The sequence below is a fragment of the Lathyrus oleraceus genome, chromosome 1, assembly GCF_024323335.1.
Source record: "Lathyrus oleraceus cultivar Zhongwan6 chromosome 1, CAAS_Psat_ZW6_1.0, whole genome shotgun sequence".
NCBI classification, from domain to species: domain Eukaryota; kingdom Viridiplantae; phylum Streptophyta; class Magnoliopsida; order Fabales; family Fabaceae; genus Lathyrus; species Lathyrus oleraceus.
The window spans coordinates 83,168,862-83,178,372 of record NC_066579.1 but is presented as its reverse complement, the minus strand read 5'-3'; positions in this window follow the sequence as shown (position 1 = coordinate 83,178,372).

Below are 9,511 nucleotides of genomic sequence, written 5' to 3'. Positions count from 1 at the left end.
TTGTTTCTTCTATAAATACCATTCTCGCATCTCCATATTATTTCACACAACTTCTTACCCTCTTCCATTTTCCTTCAATTTCTTCAATCACCTTCAATTTTGTTTTCTTTAATCATATCTGAATACATTCACAAGAGAAATGTTGATTTAATCTTTTCAGCAGTCGCACATCCGATAAAGATTCGACTTTGGAATATAGATTCATTTGAACGTCTTAATCGGACGTTGAACCGTTGGTTAGATGGTGAAAGGATTAGAAGAATTCAATGGCTTGAGTCCACGTGCAACAAATTCCAGAACCTCTGGTGCGTTTGGGAGATTAACATCAACAAAGAGTCGATGTCCAATGGAATTATTCCGACTGGAGGAACTTCGCAAAAGAGATGTGTCGTCATTAGAGGAATCGAAGACAACACATCTTAAACGAATCAGTCATACAGGGTGCTAGACCAACTCAACAGTATATGACGTGGTTTAGGTCGGTTACAACGCCACAATTTGTGTGTGAGCCAATGTATTTGATTGATCCACGCCAACTAGCTTCGTCATCATACGCCTAACAATAAGTCCCCGTCCAAGAACAATGTCAAACCACCCAAACCCAACGACCAACCTCACACCATCACCCTACCATATACACCTAACAACCAAACAACCAATCTCGCAACTCATTCATGCCACACGCCTAACTTCAAAACCAAGAATCAAACTCTATCCACCAACAACCATACACAGCCACCACAACAGTCTATAGCCTAGATGATTCATACAATTCATGTCATCGTAGTCCCCCACCAATGACCATCCAAACATCTCATTGCCACAACACTCAACCATTGTTTGACTATAGTACACCTCATGAATCATTGATTCGTTTTCAAATCGATTCAATGTCCCAATTTGGGCAATCATAACGTTTGCAATTCACCCAACCACAACGACCCAACTACGAGAGCATGGACACCGAACTCAATTACGGAAGCGCAATTGGAGAGAATATCCCCAACTATTGGGAACAAATGATGACACATCTATCAAATACCGTTGGACCTTCCACCGGACCTTCACACCAGCCACCATTGGATCATGTCAGCACTCAAAGATCCCAAATACCTCAGAAAAATCGTGGGAGACCTCGAAGACAGACTAACGCATCTGAATGTGGAACAGCAGGGCGTTTCAATCGGACGGGTCACTGAATTTCTTGTTAGTTTCGTGTAATTTTTATTATACTATATATATAATTTTTATTTTCAGTATTTTTTCCTTTTTTTTAATTAACATTTAAAATTTTTTAAAAAATTATAGGTGCATGTGTCACATGCAATGACGCATACACTATGTAGTGTATGCATGCGTCAATGCATATGGCACCAAGACATGCATGCGCCAAGAGGCATGGCACCTAAATTGTACATCATTGGGAGTATGCGTCAAGAGGCATGATGCCTCCTCTCTAGCTTAATTGGATGCGCCAAATTCCAGATCCTGTTTTTAGGATCGGAATGAAAACAGAATCTTACTAGAAATATATTTCTAATATAGATTCATGATTCAAATTTTTTTGAAGTTAATTAAGAAACTTGTATTTGGTGAATTCAATTCCCGCTCTTTTTTGTTTGTCCATTCCTTCATTACGTATCTATTTCGACATAAACAATAAGGAATCGGACTCTAAGAAAAGACAATTGGTGCATCAATTAAGAAAGATGATTATTTTGATTTTTCTTTTAAATAGATTATTTAGAGATTTAAATTGAAATTAGTGATAATTTAAAAAAAAACATAAATTGTCACTTAGACTTTGAAAAACACTGCAATTACTTTTAAATTAGTGATTATTAGTTCGCTGATGATTATTTTTGAGGATATATTTGAAATTTTCATAGAATATGAGGATTATTTTATAAAAAAAATTTAAAAATAATTTAAAAATAATTTAACATTCGGTAAATAAACAATTTCAAATTTTTTATTTTTTAAATTTAACTCTAACTTTATATATTTGAAATTCCTTAAATTTCATATTATATATTTGAAATTCCTTAAATTTAATTTTAATAAAATATTTTATAAATTTATATTATTTTAACAATTTTTTATATTTTTATTTAAATAATAAATTTTGTTCAAATTATTTTAAATTTTTTCAAAAAAAATATTTTCTTTCATTAAAATATTTCATCCGAACACTTTCTGAAAGCATAGGAATGAATTATATTGAGTGATATCTAATCCAAAATGATGTTTTAGTGTAGTAGCTTATTACTAGTTGGTATGTAAACATGATTTAGAGGGTAGACAGAAAAGAAAAGGACATATTAGATTCCCATTCATGGCTATGCTTTAAAAGCAATTATTAATATTCCTTTCTGTCTTCTATAATTAATATGCTCATCTCGTCCTTACTTACTGCCTTTATTAACTCAATTCAATTCAACTACTACTTTCATTTTCTCAATACTTACAAATGTGATTTTGTAAAGAAATAAGAAAAATCAGTTACCTAACATTAACCTTTGTCTTTGAACATATATGCATTAGTTGTAGAATCTAAGGTTCACCATCAATCATGTATGTAGTACTTAATTGTGCATGCATGTGATGTGAATGTGTGTGCATTGCACTCTCACCTTAAATTGGCACGTGTGTCAGTGTGTGAAGAAGAGAGAGAGTGGGGCAGCTAATGGGACCTCATTAATGGTCATATGGTACATGGAGTAACAAAAGCAAACATTTATATTATAAGTAAAAGTTAGGTTTTTTAATTTTTAAATTTGTTGTTGAAAAATTAATGTAAATTCCAATTCAACTAGCATGTTTTATATCTAAAATATTATAATTCTTTTAATAAACAATATCAAATGGAATCGAATGCGTACAATTGAAAAATACAACTTCATATACATTTTTATATTTATATATAATAATTTCTTAATTATTAACTTTTAATATAAATTTAAATAATATTTATTTTTATAATTAAATATTTAAAAAATTATTATATGGCCAAAATTTAAGGTTAGTTGCTCATTTTTTTATCAGAGATTTATTTTTATTATTAGTCTTTGGCCTCTAAAATGTTAGGACTGGCCCTGGCCCTGGCCCATTGCTAGGTTCTCTCATTCTCTGGATAACTCGTCTGATTTGCCGGAGTGTGATAAGTGGCGTGTCGTAATCCACAACGATGCGAAAAAAGAGTCAAAAGAGGAAGTACACGTTCTCTCTATAATGACGAATTAGTTGCCTCATTTCCATATTTTAGAGTCTGAAATTCAGGCCTAGTGACTTCTATAAATACCTCAACCTTAAGGCTGAGAGATGATCCAATTCACGAAACAAAAATAACACATACTAAACTTCTCACTTCCTTGCGTGAGCTAACTCTAACCCTACAACAACCCCTAAAAATCTCTTACATCCCTTAACCACTAGAGGTTGTCACATATTATACTTTTATCAAGCATAACTGGTGTCCACCACTTGGTCCGGTAAACTGACATGGTCCATGCTCATTGTTACCCATTATTTATTTTTGCATCTTCCCCTGAGGATGTTTAAATAAATCTCTAGGATCGTTGTCAACACCATCATCGGGACTTTGCCATTAAAGGAGAATTCAGTTTCTCCCAAAGAAAGTATGTTAGGAAGGTTTTGGTGACAAACACCATACCCGCTAACATCACCAAAACCCTGGGGAGAAAACAAGAATCTAAAATCACCTTCTCCAATAAAGACGACATTGGTGCTCTCCCCCACAACAATTATCCCACGGTCATCACATTGCAATATGATGATTCAGTAAAGTGGACGTTAATTGACCCTAGAAGCTCAATAGACGTCTTATTCTAAAGTGCTTTCTAAGGGCTCCAACTTGACTCAGAAAACATCAGAGTGTTTCAAGGTTATCTAGTTGGTCTATCAGGCAAACATTTATAAGTAAAAGGCCATATAACGCTCAAAATGATGTTTGGCTCAAAGGCGAGCACAAAGATGATTAAAGTGAAGTATCTCATAGTGGACGCCTTGTCTCCCTACAACGCCAATTTGGGTAGACCCGCCTTTAACTTTTTGGGTGTGGTCATGTCCACCCTTCATTTGAGCCTAGATTACCTGTTACCTGATGGGAGGTTGGATTAGTCCTACCAGGAAGACACACATGAGTGCTATCAGAATAGTTTAGAAATGAGAAACTAGCATATCGCCTCAAGCGTCACCCCCATCCAGAAGCACGAGACACAGATGTAGCAAGTTGGGACCATGGACTAGAGACCAAAAATGAAAGGCTCACTCCCATAGAAAACCTAAAAGAAGTGCAGATTAGGCTCTTAGACCACTAAGTCACCAAGTTACGCACTTTTTATTTGAGCCTGAAGAGGAAGAGTTAGTCTCCCTACTCAGGAAGAACATCGACTTGTTCGCTTGGGCACCCTATAATATGCCAAACATAGATACAAGAGTGGTATGCTACTAGCTCGCCATTGATCCCACCGTGAAATTGTTATCTCTGAAGAGCACAAGGTAGGCAAGGAGAAGAGAGTATTCATTAATGAAGAAGTTCAGAAGCTAACAAGTGACAATTTTATAAATGAGGTAAAATACCCATCTAGGTTGGCTAACGTAGCTCTGATAAGGAAGACATTGAACAAATTATGCATGTGCACCAACTTCATTGACCTTAATGTCGCATGCCCCAAATATCCATATCCCTTACCCAACATAAATTGTATGATTGATGGATCTTCGGGATACAAAACGATGAGTTTAATGGACGCTTATTTTGGCTACAATTAGATCAAGATGGATCTTATGGATGCACCCAAGACAACTTTCATGTCTAATCATGGCAACTATTACTATAACGTCATGCCCTTTGGGATAAAGAACACATACGTCGCCTATCAAAGACTCATAGAAGGGGTATTCTCAAAACATATAGAGTGTAACTTGAAAGTCTATATTGATGACATGATAGTAAAAACCTCATAAGGGAATATCCACACGGTGGACCTGAAAGATATCCTAGAATCAGTCAGGAACTACAACATGCGCCTAAGTCCCGCTAAGTACTCTTTTGGTGTACAAGCGGACAAATTTTTGGGTTTTATGCTAACCAAGAGAGGTATTGAACTGAACTCATATAAGTGTCAGACTTTCATCAAAATGAGAAGCGTATCAAATATTAAAGAGGTTCAAGAACTAAGAGAGAGTTTAGTTTCCCTGTCTAATTTCCTTTCTTGTGCATGTGACAAGGCTTTTCATTTCTTTGCCACTTTGAAGAAAAAGAGAAGTTTGAATGGAAAAACGAGTGCGATGATGCATTCTCAAACTTAAAGACCTTTCTGGAATTGGCGCCCATCTTAACACTCTCAATAGCAGGTTCTCTCTTATACTTTGAAAAGCTTTATTAACAACAAGTTATTACGTTCCTCAGTCGATTCAAATGTTGGACTTCCATGAGAAGATTCTTGTCGTCTTCATAAGGCAATCTAAATGTTAGACTTCCATGAGAATATCTTTGTCGCCTTCATAAGGCAATATAAATGCTAGACTTCCATGAGAAAATATATGTCGCCTTTATAAGGCAATCTAAATGTTGTACTTCTATGAGAAGATATGTGTCAGCCTCATAAGTAAATCTATATGTTGGACTTCCAAGAGATGATCCTAGTTGTCCCCAAAAGCAATATAAATACTAAACTTCCATGGGAGTATCCCCCGCGGAGTGAAAATCGACAACTAAGAGTCTCGCATGAGGGACTCGACTACGAGACTTTCCCGAGGGATTCAACTAAGAGTCTCGCCTAAGGGACTCAACTAAGAGTCTCTCTTGGGGGATTCAACTAAGAGTTTCTCCTAAAGGAATCAACTAAGAGTCTCTCCTGAGGGACTCAACTAAGAGTCTCGTTTGAGTGGATCCGCTTAAATCTCTCTTGAGCATGTTCAAGTGAGGAAAACAAACAAATCACTTCGTCCTTTACAAGCCTTCGTGCTTTAGGAACTGTGTATTGGTATATTTGTGAAAGAGCCAAATAAGACAGGGCAGAAGACCCAATACAGGGAGGAGATATAACATGATGTCATCACCAGTCTCCTAGTCGCCCATTTAGGGTGGGTGCCCATTGTTGTTTTCTTTCAGCCATTGCCTGGATAAATCTCCTGATTTTCAGAAATGTGGGAAGTGACGTGTTTCAGTCCACAACGGTGCAAAGAAAAAGTCAAATGGGGAGTACACATTTTTTTGATTAATGGAGAATTAACTACCACATTCCCACGCTCTTAGAGGCAATTTCTATTTTCTAGAAGCCTAAAATCTAATATCAATCCTAAGCCTGAGATGAGATCTAATTCATGACACAAAAATAACATATACCGAGTTTCTCACTTCCCTACATGAGGTAGCTCTAACCTTACAACAAATTCTAAAAATATTTGACATACTCTAACCATTAGGGATTGTCACGTATTGTACTTTAATATATATATATATATATATATATATATATATATATATATATATATATATATCACGAGTTAAGTATGATCAAAATGACAAAACAACTTGAAGGATCACGAGAGGAACATTTATATTTGGTCAAAAGCAATCACACAAATGAGAGAGACTTGACTTCACATTTTTTTTCATAAAATCATAAGACATTAGATTTATGGATCATTTTACTTATATATTGCTCAATTTTTATTTTTTCATACAATGTGAGACTTTTAACTCATATTTGTATCACAACAATCTTTTTAAAAAAATCAGCAAATTTTTGTGTCAATCTATAATTTTGCAATGACAAAATTACAATCCCTCTCATATAATTATAGTTTTTATAAGAACAAAATTGAAAATTCTCTTAATTATAAATTTTTACACGAAAAAATTACAAACTTTCTCGTTAGACAAATTTTCTACTTTCTCAATGCAACTCTCCCCCAAATTTTAACCGAGTTATATCTTCAAGATTAAATTTGAATATAAAAGATACTGTTGAGCTTAAAAATACATAAACCATTTAATCCAAACACTATATAAAAGCAAACAATAAATATATTTATAAAATGTACAGAAGTCAAATATAGAAAAAACAGCAGTGTGCAAAGATGGGCCATAATTACTCAAAAAGGGTTAGACCTCACCAAAATTTCAAAATTCAGGGCCCAATTGAATTATGGCTATAATTACCTTGTATCTTTCTTTGGTACATAATTACCATATTACTTTAGAGCATATAACTCATTTACACTATTACTTTTATTCTCTAGACTTTATTCATTATTATTTGCTTATATATATCAACACTTTTGTTGTTTCTAAATGTTCTTAAGCATCAAAGCAATGGATGGCAAAGAAAACTCAAAGGTACATTATCAACAAAAGCTACAACATTTTGAAGAAAAAGAAAAATACACTTCATCATGTTTTTCCTACCCTTCTTTCAACAATCAATGTCACGTGTTTTCTACCATGGAATGCAATGAGCTAAACAATGCAAAGGTTGAGGCTGAAAGAGAAAGTTCATTTTCCCTCACACCAATAGAAGAAGAATCCATTGAATCAAGTAGTAGTAGTAATGCAATGGACGAAGAAGAAGAAGAAGTGAGTTTGGATGAGTTGTTTCTTGATGGAGAAACAAAGAAGAAAATTGAACTTTTGGCTGCAATGGTTGGAGTTGACACTAATGAACCAACTATTGTGTTGAGAGAAGTAGTTAGGGTTCTTAAGGTTTTAAAGACCATCGGTCACTATTGATTAAGTTTATGTCCTTAAGTTTTAATGTTTGGATCAATCGAGTTCGATCGAAAGATAAATAAAATTTAATTTAGTATTTATCAAATTTTATTTTTATTTTTAAGTATTAGAGATGAGGTTTTATAGCTAATTGAATTCTAGTATTTTAGTGATGTAGTATTTGACTGAGAGATAAATAAAATCTAATTTAGGATTAATTAAGTTTATTGAGTGTGATTTGAGAATTTGTAGTTTTTTTCCTATAATTAGTGTAATTTCTCTACTTTTTTTAATGTATTTTAAGCTAACATATATCAAATACCTTGAAAATGTTTCATACATGCAATGACCAATGAAGGAAATGAGTTAGTTCTCAGCAACTCATGAATGAGTGGATGAAGTTCTTTGAAACATTAAAATAATAATAGAAAAAGATAGCATGAAAATATTAAAAGAACTTCAATGAGGATTTTTACCATTATTTAAATGTAACACAAGTTTTATATTAATGGTGGTCTCTAAACATGATATTAACGTAAAATTTTCGGAAGATTTTATTATCTAGCCGTCGCAAAACTACATACTACTTTAATTTAATTTAAAATTTTCTTATTAATTTTCATGTAAAATTAGTTGTTTATATGTAAGAATAACAATTTTAATAATATTATCAAACTATTTTTAAATTGCAGTTGGTGCGCTAATTCTTTATGAACATACTAATGAAAGCAAAAGCAAGTGACAATTGAGAAAAAATAAATTAAAACTTGTCATTTTGATTCACATATTTTGATTTAAGGATATGCAAAGAATGTGTGACACATAAACTTGTTGTCTCATTTAATGTATTTATTCAATTATTTTGGTTCAAACAATGAAAAGAGTGTGACACTTTAACTTGGTTGTGTCATTTTAATGTTTTTATTCAATTATGTTAATTATAAAATTCGCTGTGGAATAAATTGCATCAAGTATTTAATTTTTCTAGCTCATTAAAAAAAAATTTAAAGCACTCCATTTTTATTTTTTTTCAATTGCTTTTTTAAATTTCCTTTGTTTCAATTATATCCTAACTCAAATACAGCTTCAAATTGGTGACTCTTACTCAATTTTATTACAGCTCACAAGTTTCATTAATTTACGAATTTTAAATTAATTAGCATCCACGTTTCATTTATGTATGTTAGTAAAAATTGTTGTTGACTTTTATTTTTATATAAGATTGTAACTTTGATTTTCTTAATGATATCTAATGATAATCCTAAGTGGTAAAGATTCTTTACAATATAACATTAAATAATCATATTCACAAATTTATAACAGGAGTGAAGTAAGAAAATTGATTTAATGTTCTAATTGGTTGAATTGATGGCATCCAAAGAAATATCTTTTACTTTATTTCATTCTTTAGTCCATAAAGATTTTATAAATTTAAAAAAAAAATCCTGAAACAAGAAAAATGTTCGTAGCATCCATATCTAATTGGCTTCATATTTCATCCTTCAGCCAATAGAGAATAAAAAAAGAGACCCTGCAAAAAAAATGTAAACTAATAATGGTATCACTCATTTGGAATTAATTTTTCTAAAGAATATCATCAAATGTATTGCAGTTTGTCCACACCTTGATAATATTGAAACAAAACCAGATGGAACCTGGCTGACTTTCAAATTCAAAACCTACAAATCAAGAAATGTTTGAGGATCATGGTCAAACTACATGTAATTCAATAAAATTTGAAATTGGTAGGACATTGAAAATGTTTCTTGAATA